A 21,549-nucleotide genomic window follows, 5' to 3' on the forward strand; every position below is an offset into this window, starting at 1 on the left:
TAGCTTAGGATCAGATTTAAGCTAAACATACAAGTGTAAACAACATCAATGATATACAAGCATGTAGGAGAAACTCAAATAGTTTTATTGATAAAACAAGAAGATCCAGGAGGAGTTACAACCGATGATTCCTGATCCAGCATGAACCTCCCAGCATAGAATCCCCTCTTCACCTCCAACAAAGCATAAATCACCCAATACTCTGATATCTATCTCAAAACCAACAACAATTCTCTGCAATGTACAAAATTCCAGCCTCTGGATCTCTTGGTGAGGGATCCATATAGATGTATGCAAAGAGGATGGGTCAGCTCATGAATTTATTAGTGGCTTCTCTCTGTCAGTTCTTGCTTCCACTTGGAGACTGAGAGCCTCTTACTCATCACTGGTCGAATTCAGTGAGGCAAGTGTCATTGGGGAAGATTCTAGAAGCTTCCATTGTCTCTCCACCTCATGGAATGACTCTGCCACTTGTCATTTCCCGCTCAACACACCCTGGTAGTGCATTTAGGTGTGTTGCAACGCACCTAGCTAGTGTATTTTGCTGCTTTGCAACGCAGCTAGCTAGTGGAGCAGCTGAAATGATCCTGATTTGACTAGTTCTGAGCAGTTTCTGGTGGAGAACTTCTGGGAGACGTTGTAATTTGTTGACCTTGTTTCTTTAGGAGCTGGAACAACACTTTTAGGGACTTAGGATCCCTTGGTTTATGGACATTTCATGCTTAGAGCTGTAAGGCACAAAAATGTCTATAACATACACTAGTCCACAGAACAAAAAGAGCCTATGTATACACGCACTCCCAAAAGTGCATACATGTTGGAAAGCCAAGGTTTTGGTCCAAGGTATTTGGTCCAAGGCATTTTGGTCCAAGGCATTTTGGTCCAACATATGTGGTTCGAGGCATTGAACCTTGGCATTTGGTCCAAGGTATTGGTCCTAAGTGGTTTTGGTCCACGGTATTGACAAAGAATCTAACTATATAAGGAGGATAAGATCATTAGGCCAACGTGTGCAAGTATTGAATATCTTATGAAGTGTTAGATCAAATATGCAGGTTATGCATTTTTGATGCTTTGCTTGATCTAGATTAAATATGCACCTGAGCGTTTGATGATGGATGAAATTTAATGATGGATCAGGATCATAACAACTTATGATTATGTGATCTGAGAATGGATGAGGTAGATATGATTTCTAACACATGGTTTATCCTTCATATGTAATGATGTGGGTATGTCTAAAGTTAGGAACTGCAACGAAGTTATAAGTAAGTATTTGCAGATCTATATGCTAGTTCATTTTCATGAAGGTGCGTATACACACTCGTTCGGTTCTTCAAAGTAGCGTATCCAAAAGGAAATATTCTTTTTCAGATCTGATTGATCTATTTGGTCAAATTATGTTTTTCTACAGTTGTCTGTCAATGAAGTCTTCTTAGATCTAAATGTAAAACTTAATCCATAAGGAGGCTGGTATTTGATTGATTGATTGTATAAGTGAGAAGAAGTGATCTCTGTTGCTATCTATGTAGATCTCTATAAGTTAACTGTAGGTATTCAGTATATTGTTGGTTGGTACATACTTGATTCAAAAGCTTATGTTTGTAGTAGTTTTGAAGGCATACGCAGGTTTGATTAATGGAAGTAGCATATACACGCAGTTTGGGTTCAGCTAAGTAGCATATACACTCTGATGTGTGGTTTTTGAGGTTACAACTAGTTCTAAATGATGATACAGGTTTCTAGGTTTAGCACAGTGCTTTGGTGTTAGTGATCTCATTGTTCAAATTAACTGAATGTTGGTTGATGCAGTTGGTTGATGCTATCTCTTTAGAACTCTGTAATATGACAATAGATCTTCAGAATGTCAATGATTGGTATATTTTGTGGTTTAGAGGTTTTATGATTCAGTATGTTTAGAGGTATACACAGGTTGGGAAAATGAAAGTAGCGTATACATGCAGGTTTACTTCATTAAAGGAGCGTATACATTCTGACACATGTCTTTTGAGGTTACAGTTAGTTCTGGTTGTTGATGTAGTGTTCTGTGTTCAGATCTGTGTACTGGTTACAGTGATCTGTCTATTCCAATTGATTGGTTGAATTTGATTCAGTTTGAATGAATGGTTGATTCAGCTGTGTTAGAGGTTCAGTGATTGTTTGACTTAGTTGTGTCAGAGGTTCAGAGATTTTAGTGATTGATTGTTTTAGTTATATCAGAGATTCATTGAGTTTCAGTGATTGATTGTTTCAGTTATATTAGAGATTGATTAGGTTTCAGTGATTGGTTGATGCAGATGTATTTGATGGTTGTATTGCAGTGGTGATTGATTATGAGCTTTAATGTTACTAATGGGTCCAGTATGAAAATTTGATGAAACGAGGCCTTCATGTGTATTGTTGTGTACCAGGAGTATCTAATGTGAAAATTCATGAATCATGGTCCGTGGAGGATATTGAGGGTTGGAGCCTTCAGTGAGGAAGTAGAAGCTTCTTTCCAGTAGTGGCTGGTGATTTGATTAGGGGGTTGGAGGTCCCTTCTAGTAGCATCTGGAGAACGAGTGAAGGTTGTAGCCTTCTATAGGTTGGAGGCTATGTACTAGTAAATATCTCAGCTAGTACAAGAACTAGGGGGTTGTAGCTCCCTTCAAGAAGAAGCTAGAGAACGAGAGAAGGTTGTAGCCTTCTGCAGGTGGGTGCCTACATACTGGTATGAGTCTACACTAGTACAAGATTGTAAAATAGATATTCTTATTATTAAAGGAAGACAGAGATGATAGTAGCAGGTGGTTTTCACCCACATTGTGTTTCCACCTTAAATCTTGGTATTCATCTGTGTTTCTTAAGTGTGATGGTTTATTCTATTATTACTGCACATGGTTATTGTTTAATTTTTAATAAAGAACTGATGCACTGATTAAAGATCAACATATGATGAATTAACTGAATCATAAGTTCACTGGATATATGTTGGTCACCTTAAGAATAGTTGTATGCACACGCGAGTTCCCTTCAATGAAGTAGCATATATAAATCTAATTATGGAAATGAAAAAGTTATTTATTTAATAATACTGATTCACCCCCCCCCTCTTAGTATTATTTCCAACAATTGGTATCATAGCAAGTCCTTTGGGAGAAGCTTGATCGCTTGAAGGAGATACGTAGAAACAATGGGAAAGAAGCTAAGGAACAAAGCACGTCAAAAGAAGAAGGCATATCAAAGGAACTATGACAGTGGGAGAGAGGATTGGGGATTATGTGGAAGCAACTCTTTAGATTCATAATCACCTCAAAATAAAGATGAACAAGCAAAAGAAGTATCAGCTATGAATTTTTTTTCCTCTGGTGATACATTTCTTTGTTCATTTTAAGACAATGAAAGTGACAACGAAGCAACTGAATTTTCTCTTATGGGTGAAAGATAAAGAAATCAAATAGAGGTAGAATTTAAAAGGCTCACAAACACAATTAGAGATCAAAAAGATCTAATTGATAAAAGGGAATGTGCCTACCAAGAAGAAGTTACAATGTTAAAAGCCCAGTTGGAGGAAAAAACAAAATAAAGAAGCAGTTCAAAGAAAAGGTAGATCAAAGTCAAAGGCTGAAGGATGAAGTGACATCATATAGAAATGAATTGAATGAAAATAACACAACAACCAAGGAACTTATAGAAAAAACTAGCTACTGTGAAGGTCTTGAAGATGTGTTCGTTTCTCTAAAGAAGATCTCAAAAATTCAACTAAGCAGAATGAATAACTACTCCAAGCATTTGAAGAACATGAAAATGAATTTTTCAAATTAAGGGAACAAGTGGAAGAAGGAAGAAAAGCTAAAGAAATCATGAAGAAGCAGTATCTTGAAAAGGAAGAGGAATATCAAGTTGAGGTAAATATCCTAAAAGGTAAATTAGAAGAAAAGGATAAACTTTTACGATTTCAAGATAGTACTAAGAATTTGGATGATATTTTTAGTAATCAAAGTTCTCCTACCATCAAATTTGGTCTTGTATTTCATGAAACTATTAAAGGTGAATCTCGCTCACAAACTGAATCAAAGAAATCTAGTGGAAAATCTCAAATGCTCAACAAATAGATAAGAGGTCCACCTCATCAACAACGAGGAAAGAAAGTCTTCAAATAAAAGCATTTACTCCTAACTATGGAAGTGATAATCATTTCTTTCCTCTAATGAACAATGTTGAATGTTTTATATGTCATAATTTTGGACATGTTGCAGCCAGATGCAGAAGTAGAATGATTCAAGCTAATAATCGTCACACAAAAAGATCATCAACTTCTAGTTACTTTAAAGGATATTGTTTTTCCTGCAATATGTTTGGTCACAAAGCCATTAACTGCTATAGAGGGAATATGAAATATATAAGATGTTATGATTGCAACAAGTCTGGGCATATAGCAAAATCATGCAGGAGAAAAATTTTGCCAACATACCAAAACGAGCAAACATCATCACACTTCAAGGTATGGAAGAAGAAGGAAGTTCAACCAGAAATATGCACCATAGCTCAGTATATAGACAGAATAGACTCGAGAGAAGCTGAGAGTATGAAATTTCAGTGTTCTAATTCTCATACGCAGTTATCATGAAGACAAGTCACATATATATGCTAATTTAAAGCTGCACAGTCGCATATATGTTCTTTTGATGAAGAAGTTGTGGGACGGACTTAGGAAAAGGGGTCTGATAGGTTCAATCAACTATCAATTATATTTTTTGTTCTAATTGATTATGATTATAGTCTGTTGATGATATGTAGAAGTGATTTTTACCCTCATAAGTTGTTGATGACTTGATATATGACTAGTTGATGATCATGCCTTGATGATCCTTACCGATATATGTAATGATCAGATCTGACAGTAAATAGTTGGCACATGTTCAGGGGGAGAATATGCTATGCTTCTAATAATGCATTGTTGGAATTATGTTGATAAGTCTTTCATACTTATGTTTTTGAAGTGTTTAAATGATACATCATACTATGTTGCAGTTATGAGTTGGCTATGATAAAGTCTCGGATGATACTTGTATTGCTTGGGGATACATAGTTGTTATTCAGATCAGATTTATGGATGATATTAGATGACCTTTTGATGATACTTACAACACATATACATGGTGATCTTCATAACAACAAGGAGAAGTACAAAGCCTGAGTACACAACTTCATTATTTGATGATGAGTCACTCATTTCTTTTATTTTGTTGTCATCATGCCTTCAATGATGCATAAAATTCATATGGTGCAGTTATGATGCAAGATTCCTACAGTTCTTGGCTCTCACATGGTTGAGGATTGTTTTCTGTATCAAGAAAGCTTGACAAATGACTATGAGCTCATGGTTTTCTAGATATATCTCTTTGATGGATACACATTATGCTGGATATATGGATGATTACTTAAGTTGCACATTGATAAATATTGTTGGTTGGCCAAGAGACAGGTGTTATTACAGGTCTCATTAAGACATAGCTATTTGAAGACATGGATATTCGGAGACATAGCTTACCTAATCACATAATGATGATGCCTTCTTACTTTATGATGATAGTTTTGATACTCACATGTGTTGATTAGCATGGTTAATGCTTATCAGATGGGGGATGTTCCCTAGTGATGATACATGGTTTATATACTGAGGGTACTTGCGGAAAGATCATGTAGTTCTTGATGATAATGAACATATGATCATAGATGATGACTATGGTGTTTTCACGTTCATACGATATGATCTGAATGATTTTTTGTCACTTCTTGGAGATATGACATATTCTTAGATGATTCATGGAAGGTTATGATAAGGCTCTTTCTACTGAGGAAAAAAAGTAGGTTGATATTGATGAGATCAAGAGGATGAGTTGATATTTATATATGGCATACTTTGTCACAGGTTGATGATATTTACTTTGTCATATCTTCAGAACTAATGATGGAAACATACAGGTTGCAGGTCAAGATGTTGTTGACAGATGCTTATGGTGCAAATCATATATGCTGTATGATAGTTTCTGAAGACCATCATTGTCTTGTTTAGAACTTTGGTCTTTTTTATAAAGGTCATGTATATCACTCGATGAAACATTCATATAAAGTCCAATGATGTAATAATATGTCTTTGTTTGTCATAGTCTTTTAATGAGTCCTTTTGGTCATATAATCTAATTTATAAACCCACTATGCATGGGAATGATGATGTAATAATTGCTATATTTCAGTCATGTATAAACATTTGGTATATCCCCACTCACATAGTTGAGTTATAGAGTTGTTTTATTTTTTTATAAAATATATTTGCAGACTCTGCATGTGCTCAGGGGGAGAATGGATGGTATAGTGCATCTTAGCATGTACAAAGGGGGAGTTTAATCAAAGAATTCAACATGTGCCTAGGGGGAGCATGATCAATGTTCATATACAATTGTTCAGATATGAAAGTCTTCATTTTTGTCAGCCCTTTACCTTTAATATCAAAGGAGGAGAGTATCTTGGTCTACCCTTTGCCCTTGATGTCAAAGAGGGAAAGTATTTTGGTGTTGCTTGTTATCACTAATAGGTTCTACAACTTGCAGTAATCAACACCAACATGGTTGCCATCAAGTCCAAAAGGGAATATTGTTGGCATTATGATACATTTGTTGTACTTGATGGCAACCAACTTGTAACAGAACAACTCACTTGTATATGGTAACTAGATGAATCTACGTAACTAGATGAATCTACAGGAGAGATATCAGATGTGACAAAATGCATGGCAGTTGTGTTTGCAGATGTGACAAAATGCAGGGTAGTTCAAAGGAATCATTTCAGAAGTAATATGGAAAATTACAATGTAACAGGTCTATTCAGAGGTAACAGGGCACTGGTATAGAAGAATAGGAAGATGGAACTAAGGTCTACTGATCAGAATAAAGAAGGTAAAGGAAAAGGTTGATGTAAAGCAGTTTAAGAAGTATACGTAGGTCCACTTAGTCAAAACAACGTATACACGCTAGTCCACAGAAAAAAAAGAGCGTATATGTATACATAGACTCCCACAGAGGGAGAGGTGCGTACATGTTGGAAAACCAAGGTTTTGGTCCGAGGTATTTGGTCCATGGCACTTTGGTCCAAGGTATTTGGTCTAGGGTATTGACCCTAGGTATTTGGTCCAAGGTATTGGTCCTAAGTGGTTTTGGTCCAAGGTATTAATAAAGGATCTAACTATATAAGGAGGAGAAGATCATTAGGCCACCGTGTGCAAGTATCGAATATCTTATGATGTGTTAGATCAAATATGCAGGTTATGGGTTTCTGATGCTTTGCCTGATCTAGACTAAATACGCACCTAAGTGTTTGATGATGGATGAGATCTGGTTATTAACACATGGTTTATCCTTTATATGTAAAGATTTGGGTATGTCTAAAGTCGATAATTGTAACGAAGTTATAAGTAAGTATTTGCATATTTATATGCTAGTTCACTTTGGTGAAGGTGTGTATACACGTTGGTTCGGCACTTCCAAGTAGCGTATGCAAAAGAAAAGCTTCTTTTTTAGATCTGACTGATCTATTTGATCAAATTCTGTTGTTTTAGTGTTGTCTATTAATGAAGTATTCTTAGATATAAATGTAAAACTGAATGCATAAGGAGGCTGGTATTTGATTGATTGATTTTATAAGTGAGAAGAAGTGATCTCTGTCACTGCCTATGTAAAGCTCTATAAGTTGATAGTAGATACTTAGTATATTGTTGGTTGGTACAAACTTGATTCAAAAGTTTATGTTTGCAATAATTTTGAAGGTATACATAGGTTTGATTAACATAAGTATCATATACACGTAGTTTGGGTTCAGCCAACTAGCGTATAAACTCTGATGCATGGTTTTTGAGGTTACAACTAGTTCTGAATGATGATGTAGGTTTCTAGGTTCAGCATAGTGTTTCGGTGTCAGTGATCTAATTGTTCAGATTAACTGAATGTTGGTTGATGCTATATGTTTAGAACTTTGTAATATGATAGTAGATCTTCAGAATGTCACTGATTGGTATAGTTTGTGGTTCAAAGGTTTTATGATTCAGTATCTTTAGAGGTATACACAAGTTGGGAAACAGGAAGTAGCGTATACACACAAATTTTCTTCATTAAAGGACCATATACATTCTGACACATATATTTTGAGGTTACAGTTAGTTCTGACTGTTGATGCAGCTTTCTGGGTTCATATCTGTGTACTGGTTACAGTGATCTATCTGTCCTAGTTGATTGGTTGAATTTGATTAATTTTTAATGAATGGTTGATTCAATTGTGTTAGAGGTTCAACGATTGTTTGATTTAGTTGTTTCAGAGGTTCAGAGGTTTCAATGATTAATTGCTTCAGATATATTAGAGATTGATGATTGGGTTTCAGTCATATTATAGATTGATTGAGTTTCAGTGATTGATTGTTTGAGTTATATCAGAGTTTGATGATTGGGTTTCAGTTATATCAGATATTGATTGGGTTTTAGTGATTGGCTAATGCAGATGTATTTGATGGTTGTATTGTAGTGGTGATTGATTATGAGCTTCAATGTTACTAATGGGTCCAGTATGAAAATTTGATGAAATGAGGCCTTCATGTGTATTGTTGTTTACCAGGAATATCTAGTGTGAAAATTTATGAATCGTGGTCCCTGGAGGATACTGAGGCTTGGAGCGTTTAGTGAGGAAGTTGAAGCTTCCTGCTAGTAGTGGCTGGTGATTTGATTAGGGGGATGGATCTCCCTTCCAGTAGCAGTTATAGAACGAGTGAAGGTTGTAGCCTTCTGTAGGTTGAAGCCTACGTACTAGTAAATATATCAGCTAGTATAAGAACTAGGGGGTTGTAGCTCCCTTCCGGAAGACGCTGGAGAATGAGAGAAGGTTGTAGCCTTCTGCAAGTGGGTTCCTATGTACTGGTATGAGTCTGCACTAGTACAATATTGTAAACAGATTTTCTTATTCTTAAAAGTAGACAGAGAGGACAACAGCAAGTGGTTTTTACCCACATTAGGTTTCCACCTTAAATCTTGGTGTTCATGTGTGTTGCTTATGTGTGATGTTTTATTATGTTATTACTGCACATGGTTATTTTTTAATGCTTAATAAGTTACTGATGCACTGATTAAAGATCAACATATGATGAATTAAATTAATCATAATCTCACTGGATATATGTCGGTTGCCTTAAGAATAGTTGTGTGCACACGCATGTTCCCTTCACTGAAGTACCATATATAAACCTGGTTATGGAAATGAGAAAGTTATTGATTTAATAATGATGATTCACCCCCCCTCCAATATTATTTCCAACAAGAATATCATCAATATCCTTTAGATGTTTAGAAAGATGGATTATAGACCTATGAAAATATCTATTAACAAAAGTTGGGGATTCTTGATATTATTGATCCATGATTATACTGATAGTTGATTGATTCATTGATACTTTAATTCAAGTGTACATTGATTGGACTGACAACGAGGATGGTGAGTAAAAAGTACTATTGGTGATTGTTTCTACTTAGGATCTCGTATGGCTTCTTATAAGAACATAAACTAGGATATTTTTGTAGTGATCACTACAAAAAAAAATATATATATGATGATATGTGGAGTTAGCTATGAATCAAACTGGCTTCATAAAATGTTTAATGAACTATTTCAAGGAATGTTGGATTTGACCATAATTATTTGTGATGATCAAATTAGTATCAAGATTGTAGAGTATTGTCAAAGAACATGGTTTTTAATGGAAGGTTAAATCACATCATTATTTGAGATACAGTGTTGATGACCGCAGAGAAAGCTACAAAAAATATCATGGATGAGTAAGTAGCTTCTGTAAGCAATCTTGATTACTTCTGAAACAGGTTTTCTCTTGTGGATAACTCCTCCCATGTTGAGAGGGAGCGAGGATGGACACATATTTTCAACTAACACCCTGCATCAAATACATAGGCCAGGATAGCAAGAATGTTATATTGGATAACCATCAAATATTGACATTATTGTGTCATGTATTATGACTAATTAGGAATAACACTCTAAGTCATTTTTATTGACCCGATTTAATAATGGTTCAGCGGGCTCAAATTTTCTTATGACAAGTAGGAAATGGTCCTATGGAGGACATACTCTAGTGAACCTAGGTGGAGTATGTGCCTCAGAGAGGCATATATGTGTTGTTCTATTGAATTCCTCCCAACATTATGCTTTGATATTGTGGAGATATAGAGCTCACTTCTCAAGGCCTTGGTAATTTTATAATGCTAATTATATTGATGTTATCATCCATGATGCTTATCAATCTGGATCCTTTCTTATAGGAATATTCCAAGTTGATAATATCTTGAAGAGTCATTACAAATGCCTCCCTAGTGAAGAACGAGTGTTGACATTGTAACTAGGTTCAATCTTCATAATATATTTTTATCATTGACGTATTTATTATAATTTACCAAACATGTTCTTCATCCTAGATTCATAAAGAATGTAATTTGATTCAAAATAAAGCTTATTTATGTCATGTCCCATTTAGAAATTTAAAAGAAAAAGAATATGTTTTCTTAGTATGACTCATAAGTCCGCAAAATGACCAAGTTGGCCTTACTTGGACAAGTCATCTTAGCCCTCTAAGTGGCATCTATTCAACCCTCCTAAAAACTATATAGTAGAGAGAAGTTCAATCTATTTTCTAGACCTTTCAATATTCACCCAAGAAGCATACCTAAGTGTACTGAAGGATAAGAAAAATCCAAGACAAATGAGAGAGAAGATAAGCTAAAACCAAAAGGGATATTCTCGTGATGATCGGATCTTTGACTACTACATTTTGCATGTGTGAGAGGACTATTTTTCTATGGAAGGAGCCAAATTTTTTTGAGATGATTATAGGTTGAAACTCAACAGTAGTTACAGACCTAAAATTGTAAATTTTCACTAGATTTGAAGCGGTTTGACCAACATTGAATTTGAGTTTTTAGAGGTGATTTGAAGGAGGTTTTGAATTATTATATTGATGTCAGTTTGGTTCCTTGGTTTGGATATCTCATTTTCATATGATTCAATAGGGGACGGGCTGTTGGGTTTTCTCCTTGGGGGTTTTTCCCTAGCCACTGGCCTAATTTTTGTTCTTTCCTATCTCATTGTGATCTATATTTTATTAAATGATTGAATAATTATATAATTTCCTGATGAAGAAGACATAAAGAAGAAATAAGAAGACATCTAATTTTAATTTATTATCAAGAAAAGGTATTAAGTGTTAGGTTACATTGTTCTTGGTTTCTTAACATGTCTGGCTCAGAAGTCATTACAAGCAACGAAGAATACACTAGGTTATGTGAGAATTATGTTTCCATTCTCTCTATGAGAAGAGGACAAAGGAGACGAAAGGACCTTTTGCAAAAGACAAGTTGGTTTTAGCTTCCATGATTAAGATGCTTGTGGGTTGTTCTTTTAGTTTTGTGACCATGGAAGCATGCTATAATTGAGGAAAATGATTTGAAAGGTGGATATGCAACTAAATAGTGTAAGTATGACATAGTTTGGAATGGTGGGGTAATGGGCTTAGGGCTTCCTCTTAGCAAAACATACCTTTTAGAATGCCTTCCTTTATAATGGAATCCTTTTATTGAAAATGTTTTATAGAAGGAAAAAGGTAATTCTGTATCTTTATTCTCACATTAGTCATTATATTTAATATTATAGTTTTCTTCTTACTTTGCACTTGAATAGATATTTTATTGTTGTGGGATCAAAGATAACTAATAATTTAGGCCCATATAATTTCTGAATCTAAATTATGCGATCAACGAATGATAATAATAATAATGGATGTAAGCTATTCAAGAACTTCATGCATTACATGTTGTAAATGAATGGATCAATCAATTTATCCTAATTTCCACAACATATAACTCGTGTTACCTTTATACCTAGTGGCTTTGATAATAGAATCCTAAAATTAGATGAATAAAAGTTCCCTTAACATGTTACAAGTGAATTCTATAAAGATAATGTGTGATCGTTTCATTTACTTTAGATGGGTATTAGCAAGAACTCTCATCCATTAACAACCAAGAACCATAAAATTCTCTTTGTTATATTATCAATATCATTGTATGCAAATACAAGTGTTGGATTTAACGTGTTGTATGCAAAAGCAAGTGCTGCATTTAGCTTAGTTTTGATGAAATTTTCTGAGTATAAAAATGTTTCATTGTATTTTAATGATTTAAATGAATGTTAGATGAAGCTAGTTTTTATAAATAGAATCATTACATTTAAGTAATAGTTTATGTTCTTGACATTACAAGTTGATTTTATATTTGAATAAGTATTGCATGCAACGTAAGCCTTGATTAATGATTTTGAATATTAAAATGTTTCAATACATATTAATATATTATTGAATTTCTATAAAACGAGTGTTATCATTTTCATTAATGACATACTAAGCCTAGAAATTCCAATGGAGTTGAAAGAATTTATATCTGTTTCCCTTCACACATGTGGTTTCTTCTATTTGGAGAAGAATGATTAAATGAATTATGCAACTCATGCTTAGACTATTTCCCTCAACCTGTTTTTTTCAAGAAACTGAAATCATAATGTTGTATCTACTATAGCACCACCGAAAAAATTTGGGCATATCCAAAATTTTGGGACCCCCTCTACTTGCTTAAGGTCATAACATGTTACGATCATGTTTGGAATTACCCAATTTCCTAATGACCCAATTGTCATCAAAATCTACTAATGTGAACATTTACATGATTCATGTTATACTTTTGCATTAGGCTTTAAGGGAGTATTGTATGATGATAAATTCACTCTTCCTTGCTCCTCATCCTCCCAAATTCATTAGGTTTTATAAGATTTTGGTTGGCTCAAGTACACTTGAAACCCTAAATTGTCATAGCGAAAGTCCTAGTCATGTTTAACCTAATTGCAACCTCGATGGTACAATCTCACAAGGTTTGCAAAGAACTTTATCTATAAATACATCACCGCCTTGGGAATCACATAATATATTAAATTCACCTACAATTAATGTTTTCATTGAGATGCCTAAATTTTGAAGTGACTCCCAAATTTAAGAAGTAGGGTAAATATGGGGTGGATACACACCAATCTATGCAACATTTAAAATAGACAATACCTTGAATTGAAACCACATGAGTTTCTTGTCGTTTCCTCTAAGGCATGGTATAATTTCATGGAAAAAGAAATCCTAAAGTGGACCTAAAGTGTTAAAGATACAATGTTTAATGTGCTTCTAGGATGGTGATTGGAGTCCAACAACAAGAGGCCTATCAAAATAATACATATTAAGGCTAGCGTGCTCCTTGGTTATTCATTATCAACACACTCTCAATTAAGAATTTAAAAGGAGTTGCTTGAAATACATATTAATTGTAGCTTCAATTAAATAAGAATAGTGCATGCTTCTCGAAGAAAGACACACTTAAAGGTGGATGCATGCCCATGTGTTGGAACACATATATGTATAAGCCACACTCAAATAGATACCATCAAGTCTTGTGGTTCATGAATGGCACACTATAAAATTCAACCTCAATGTGCTACAGATGTAATCATATAATACATCAAATGGGAGAAATCAAAATGGCTCATGTCAAATTCACTACGAAGAGACATTCACTGAGGGAAACGTTCATATTACTTTGACATCTATGTATTGAAATCCATCATCAGTTAAAGAAAAGTGTTATGTCACAAATGAATTGGTGAGTGTTTAAAAGAAAAATAGTAATCAACATGATGAGATTGTAAAGGCATGAAGGAACCTCATAGAAATACCAAGGCTAAATTATTTGAGTCATCAATAATTATCAAAATCCACAAGGTTTCTATGCTACAAAGCCTCATTTATTAACATATCGAGGAATAATGATAGGATGAATGATGTAACACATATTATACAAAGTCATGAAGGGGTCTCTAATGTTCCTAAAATGAAGGGATCCCACAAGAACTAAAGTGTTGGATGAGACTAATGAACTTTAGATAGTGAAAGAAATGCAATCAAATAGAAAGAGAATACATCTGAATGGTTGCACTAGTTACATGGCACATATGATTGCAAAATATCACCCATGTAACTGTTGCACATTTAGGGTGAGGGCCATGGAGATTGAATATATAATCTGTGCTAAAGCTTTGATGTGGTGTCAACGAAAATATAGGATACATGCAATGGTTATTTCCCTCTAAACATGCATTATAGATAATAATTGTAGCAACATTTCATTTTGAAAATATGACCACTGTCACTAATACTCATGAAAACTATATAATAATTAGGGGAGTCCATGGCTTAGGCTTTATTTTATTTGGAGAGTGATAATTAGGAGCTTAATAGTAAATTGAAATATTTTTCTATCATCTCTACTAGCCAAGATGACATCTTTGGAAACCATAAGGTAGTTTTCATTCATGTGCCATACCACTTGAGAAAGGCTTCTTGCAAGATTAATGTTAGGCTTATGCAAGAGCTATAAAAGAATTCCAATGGAAAGGATTTAGTCTTGATTGCAACAAGGAGAATAATGAGGACACCAAACAAAGGTTCAACCACTATTAGACCTTAGAGTTGTTCATTGCCAACAATTCCTAAGGCTATGTTGGAAGACCTTGTTTATCCTGCACAAATCGTTAGAAAATGAATTAGATATTGCCTTGATGGTTCCAAGGCAATGAATATTTATTTAGACTCTAAGGAGTGTAATAACGAAGATTACAAGTTGAATACTTTCGAAGAATTTTACAAAAAAATAGGTGGAAAGGATTTCATTTTAATTATGTTCCTAAATTGGGGGTTACCAAGGTTAATCCAATTGGTTGTTGAGTTGCATGTCGAGAATGCAAACAACAATTTTTTTTACCAATTATAGATGTGATGCCACACAACTATGGAAAGTCTAAGTTATTTGTAGATTACACCAATTTGTTAGAGGTTGACGTGGTGGATAAGACTTTATGGGAAGCTCGATCTAGGAAATGCAACGTGCTCTAGAGAATGCGACGAATGATGGCAAGATGTGACTTAGTCAAAAATTACATTTTGTATAATCACAGCTTCTACCCAGTGTTGTAGCCTGCAACTGCAATAGAAACTATGTCTAGAGCATTAGCTCACAAAATCACAATTGTAATCCTCTGTCATCTAGTTAAGAAGTGCAACCTAAACTGGAGTTTGACAATGCGACCTCCCATAAGTCACAGTTTCACAATGCGACCTTTTAACAAGTTGCGTTTTCTCAATGCGACCTATTCATAATTCACATTGCTATTTGTGACCCCAATACCAATTGTGATTGCAACCAAACTATATATACACCTCTGAGGTTGCAAGTCACATTTTAGTCCCTAATATTGCACTTAGAACCTACACCCTAATTTATGATCGAAACCCGTGACCAACATCATCATCTGGAGATGCGACCTCCTTTGCACATGGCTTAGTTTGTTTGAAATAGTGTAAACATGGAATATTGATTGAAAAGTGATCCTTTTGGATCTGTATTAACCTTTGTTTGTGCATATTGGATATATCGCATTAGTTTTCTTCAATTGCTACTAAGAGATTAGAATCTCTTGGAGCATTAATGTAGGGTAATTATTGGGTTGGGCCATTGTTGAGTGCATATAGCTATGATCATGTTTATGAAAGGAGGGCTCTTCATACACTAGATAAGGCCATCACATGAGAGCCTTTGTGTAGGATTATAGGATATGTTGGTTATGTGGCATGCAAAAAACCAATTTAATTCAAGCATCATTAACATGACAATAGTGAAAGCATAGCGCACATTGATTTTCCATTCTCCTTTATGATGTTTATTGTGTTACATCCCAATCTCCAAGTTGTGGTGTTTTCCTAGAATCACCCCCATTGTACCACAAAATATACATCAGGTGATCTAGGTGGCTCCAAAGACACACACCGAACAAGGAGGACTCAGTGAAGCTCGAAAATCAAAATGTTTAGATTATGCTCAGCCTAGGACCAGAGAGTAGATCTCGTCTTCCTAATCATGGTGGTGTGAATGGTTCGTCAATCTGAGTCTAGATGAGAATGTTAGAAGCAGTCAAAGTTGGGTTGACTGTTTTATCTCTGGGCAGGTTCAAGGAGGCCACAAATTCAACTGAACCTAGCCACCAGATTCTAGCCAACTCTGGCCGGATTCTGGGTGAAATTTTGGGTTTGTTAATTTGACTCCTACGGTCAAAAATTGAATTTCCAAAAAAATGTGATTTATTTTATATAAACAAAGAAAAATAAAAATAAGGAGGTGGGGGCCACCAACCCCACCACCCCTGACCAACCTATGTTGTATTAACAATGGTAAGGCTGGCAGGAGAAGAACCTGCCTGACCATGTGGGTCAGCCCACCAGGCGGCCCCATAACAAACAGACCAAAATTATTATATGCGCCAACCATATTACATGCAATTGCCAAATAGTGCATGCCCCCTCAAATAGCGTGCGGGGTATGGGGGCAGGCCGCCCAATGCAGACCCGACCCCCCATTATTGTATGTTGTTTTTTTTTTTTAAGTTATCTTGAAAGAAATATGAGGGGCAGGATTTGATCCCCCCACCCCTCCTCAACTAATTCACATTTTTAACCATTGAGCCCAACTGCTCACATTAGTATTTCTGCCGGCGATTTTTATATAGACTCAGTTTTTTTCGGAGCTTGGGGGAAAAGTACTGTATGAATTTTGAGACAAGAGAGGGCATGAAAATCAAGGCAGTTTAATAATTTTTTTAATGCAGGAACCATGAATTTTGAGGAGGGCAAAATTTTCAACGTCTCAAAAATTGATAAATTTTATATGGAATTTACACCTCTCGTTGCCACGAACACGATGGCACTATCCACTTTTAAATCTAAGTTCTCTATCTTCCATTAAATTCTAGAATGCACGCAGAACAATTATTTCAGCGAAAACAAGGAGCAAAACCATGAGCCATGAAATTTTCTGACGGAGGTAAAATTTCACTTTGTCAGATATGGTCAAGTTTCTACTTGTTTTTCATGGTTTTCCATAGGGATCCTAATGGTGAAATCAGATTTCACAACTGAGCAGTGGATTTTTAGGTCATCACTGAAACAAAATCTTTGAGAAACCCTGAGGGAATCTAAAAGATTCCTTCAGCTTCGAATTTTCAACTTCTCAGAATTCGAATTTTGGACAGTCATTTTAGCACTACTTGATGCAAAAAATCTGATGGTGTATTCATATTTGTATTCCTCCCATTTCTTCTTTCAGTCACTTTTATATGTGCCAGTGTAGATGTCCATCTTAATGTGTGAACAGTCTTCTTCTTGCGATCGATGCTGTGAGATCGATGTCTCAGCAAGCTTCGGCACTTTGAAAACCTTTGCTTCAGATGGCCCTTGGTGGTGAGGTATATGATGTGTTCATGTAATTCTTCTTTCTGCATTATGTTGTATAGATCCATGATTGATCTTGATCCACATCTTGTTTTTTACATGTTTTCATGATTCCTTGCTTGATTTGATGCAGAATCTTTATATGTGATGTACCTTCTATCATAACTCTTTATGTTATGCTTCGAGATCCCTTGTTGTATGTTGTTGGGATACTCTTGTTGTCATCATGCATGTGTTTTGCTTTGACATCCCATTTGTGCCATGTTGGCAGGATGTGCACCATGCTTGTTTTTGTGTCATACTGATAGGAGGCTTTTGATTGAGAGTTATACCTGTGGAACATATTTTAGAGCCACTCCTACGTGAGGGAATTCATCCTTGTATGATTGAGATATCATCTTTGTGTACATCATCTTTATTGACAACACATAATATAGCGGCCTACACCATCTTGACACTGAGGCCCGGAGACGTAATCCTTCCTGGACGAACTCCGTTATCAACAGCTTTTGTTCTCATGTGCTGATGATTGTTATGTTCTTCTTCTTTTCCACATGGAGATGTATTCATCAATGTTCTTTTAAAAAGTAATTTTAAGACATCACGAAAGCAAAAGGTCTTGGAAGGGTCCTTCTTCACACTCGGACCTGGATCAAGTGGTATCAGAGCAGTCTTTATGTGTATGTGAATTGCAGTGTGAACAATGGAACCTACAGCAATAGAGAATGAAAGAGAAACATACGAGACCATGGTCAAAATTTCCAAGAGAGTGGAAGTCGTGTATGAAACTCTACAGAAAGAGACAGAGGAAAAGGAGCAATTGCAGCTTCAGTTGAAAACTACAGAAGAGGCCATGGATGAACTGGAGCAAAACAAACATAATCTTCAAACAAAGAACGATGAATTGAAGATGTGCCTACATGAAGAGAAAGAGGAAAAACAAATTTTGGTACGACAGTTGCAAGCAAAGGACAAGGCCTTGGAAAAGGTACAGCGTGACTCATGTGAGGTAAAAAGTAGTTCTCCATCTTCATGTACGTTTCCTAATGATGATTTCGCTGTGTTTAGAAATCATACCACAGGAATTGGCTCCAAACTGCTAAAGAGAATGGGATATGAAGGAAAAGGCTTGGGCGTCAATGGCCAAGGAATTTTCAATCCCATCAAAGTGGAGGAATTACCCCTTCAAAAAGGACTTGGTTATGTTAGGAAAGAAGTTGGGGAATGCGCTGAGACTGTTAGCGAACCACCAACGATAGATAATGAGCAGCCCTCATCGCTTCTTTCCAAATCAAAAGAGAAGGTAAAATATGTTGATTTCCTTTCGATTTCATCTTCTCATAGTATGATGTTTGTTGGAGATTTGGAGATCCCAATTACAAGGACAAATATGTGGCTCCTTACAAAGACAAGGCAAGAGGAGAAAGAACTTGGTGCCAATAACCAAGGAATCACTCAACCTTTGGGGGTTATGCATGAACCTCGATTTGCAGGCTCGAGATAAACAAAGGGAGAGTCCTCAAAGGTTTCAGAGTTGTTCGAGACTTCATCGAGGAAAGAGAATGATGGGAAAGCATCCTCATCATCCCAAGGTAGTTCCCATTGCAGGGAGAGAGCTGAGGCAAGCTCTCATCGGCATGCTCTCATCGGCATGCTGACATCAGAAACAACAAAGGAAGGTATAATCACTTTCGATCTTCAAATGTTCATTTTGATTATGATCATGTTGTTAATAATGAACGAAGGCAAAGGCATCGAAAAACATGCACCTTTTTTGGTTTACCTAACCATACCTTTTCTAAGTGTTGAAAAAGAATGGTAGCACTCATGAGGCATGAAAGACCCTCTCAACAACATGAAAAGAAATAGGTTAAGTAGGTATGGAGGAAGAAATACTACTACAATCATTGTGACAAAAATGGCCATCAGAGAGCCACTTGTTGGAGGCTCCACCCAGAGCAATGCCTTAAAGACAAAGCGTCAGTGTGTGAACCAAGAAGAGTAGTTGTTCAACAAGCAAAACCACCTCAAGGAGGCAACCCATTCACATTGATGAGTGAAAAATGGTTTTAGACATGTTGTCATTTCATGGCAATGCTTTTGTAAATCATTTGTTGCATTTTAAAATGTAAAAGTGATTATGTGTTTCCATCACTTGGTCAGCAACAATGATGTCTGGTCATGTTTTGAGTCATATTTTGAGTTGCATGTTAAACTCTGGAAGTGACGTTATGTTTTCGTCACTTGTCAAAACAATAGTGTTTGGCCTTATGAGTGTAAATCATGTGTGGCAATGATGCTATTTTTCCATCACTTTTTGAAGCAATCATGATCAGTTGGCCTTGTTGTCATAGCTAGAGTATTACCTCCATCTTGTTGTAAACTTGACCACCGAGTATGTGTTATAAACTTGTGGCAAGTGTGAGACATTTGGCTCTTTATTTTGGTCATGTTATTCAAAGCATGTGATTTTCTAATCCTGTACTACAGGTGGTAGAAGTAGCAAGGGTCGGTTCATCGCTTAAGGCTCTGAAGAACAAAGGCGAAGGAGATGGAAGCGAGACATTTTCAAGATGCTTGTGATGCAAACAGGGTATAGAGAAGTTGCAATTTATTGTTCATACTTTTGGAGGACCAAAAGCTCCTCAGTGTGGAGGATTGATCCAGGTGGCTTTAGAGACACACAACGAGCAAGGAGGACTTAGGGAAACTCAAAAATCAAATTTTTTGGATTATGCTCAGACTAGGACCAGAGCATAGATCTTGTCTTCCTGATCGTGGTAGTGTGAATGATTCATCAATCCGAGCCCGGATGCGAAAGTTAGAAGCAGTCAAAGTTGGGTTGACTTTTTGATCACTAGGCAAGGGTAAGGAGGCCACAAATTCGACTAAACCCATCCACCGAATTCTGGCCAACTTTGGCTAGATTCTGGGTGAAATTGTGGGGTCGTTAATTTGACTCCTACAGTCAAAAATTTAATTTCCAAAAATATGTGGTTTATTTTATATAAACAAAAAAAAATATAAAAATAAGGCGGTGGGGGCCACCAACCCCAACCAACCATGTTGTATTAATAATGGTGAGGCCAGTGGGAGTTGAACCCACCCAGCCACATGGGCCAGCCCACCGGGCATTGCCATAACAAACAGACCAAAATTATTATATGTGCCAACCATATTACGTGCAACCGCCAAATATTACATGCGCCCTCACTTAAAGAGTGTGTGGGGTATGGGGGTCGGCCGCCCAATGCGGACGCGGCCCCCCATTGTTGTATGTTGGTTTTTTTTAAACAGTTATCATGAAAAATATAGGAGGGGCTAGATTTGATCCCCCAACCCCTCCTCAAGCAATTCACATTTTTAACCATTGAGCCCAACTGCTCACATTGGTATTTCTACTGGTGATTTTTATATAAACTCAATTTTTGCTAGAGTTGGGGGGAGAAGGACTACATGAATTTCGAGACAGGAGCGAGCACGCAAATTGAGGTAGTTTAATAATTTTTTAATGCAGGAACCATGAATTTTGCAGGAGGGCAAAATTTTCAACTTCTCAAAAATTGACAAATTTTATATGGATTTTACACCTCTCGTCGCCACGAACACGATGATGCTATCCATTTTTCAATATGAGTTTTCAATCTTCTAGTAATTTCCATAATGCACGCGGAACCATGATTTCAGCAAAAATAGGCAGTGGAACCATGAGCCATGAAATTTTCCCATGGAGGTAAAATTTCAGTTTGTCAGAATATGGTCAAGTTTATACTTGTTTTTCATGGTTTTCCATAGGGATCCTAATGGTGAAATCAGATTTCACATCTGAGCAATAGATTTTCAGCTCATCCTTGAAATAGAATCTTTGAGGGACCCCGAGGGAATCTAAAAGATTCCTTGAGCTCCAAATTTTCAACTTCTCAAAATTCAGATTTTGGATAGTCGTTTCAGTAGTACTCGACGCCACAAATCCGATGGTGTATTCAGATTTTTCTTTCTCTCATTTCTTCTTTCAGTCACTTTTCTAAGTGCGAGTGCAGATGTCCATCTTCATGTGCAAATAATCTTCTTCTTGCGATCAGTGGTGTGAGATC

The 21,549-nt window shown here is 36.1% G+C and overlaps 1 pseudogene; it reads left to right on the forward strand.

The window, feature by feature from the left end:
• The first annotated feature begins 14,118 nt into the window (after window positions 1-14,118).
• LOC149164450 (small ribosomal subunit protein eS7-like) lies at window positions 14,119-19,113 on the forward strand (annotated as a pseudogene).
• The last annotated feature ends 2,436 nt before the right edge of the window (window positions 19,114-21,549 follow it).

Source organism: Pinus tabuliformis, chromosome 5_1 (genome assembly GCF_031772625.1).
Source record: "Pinus tabuliformis cultivar Carrire ecotype Pingquan chromosome 5_1, CPIR1, whole genome shotgun sequence".
In the NCBI taxonomy this organism is placed as follows: domain Eukaryota; kingdom Viridiplantae; phylum Streptophyta; class Pinopsida; order Pinales; family Pinaceae; genus Pinus; species Pinus tabuliformis.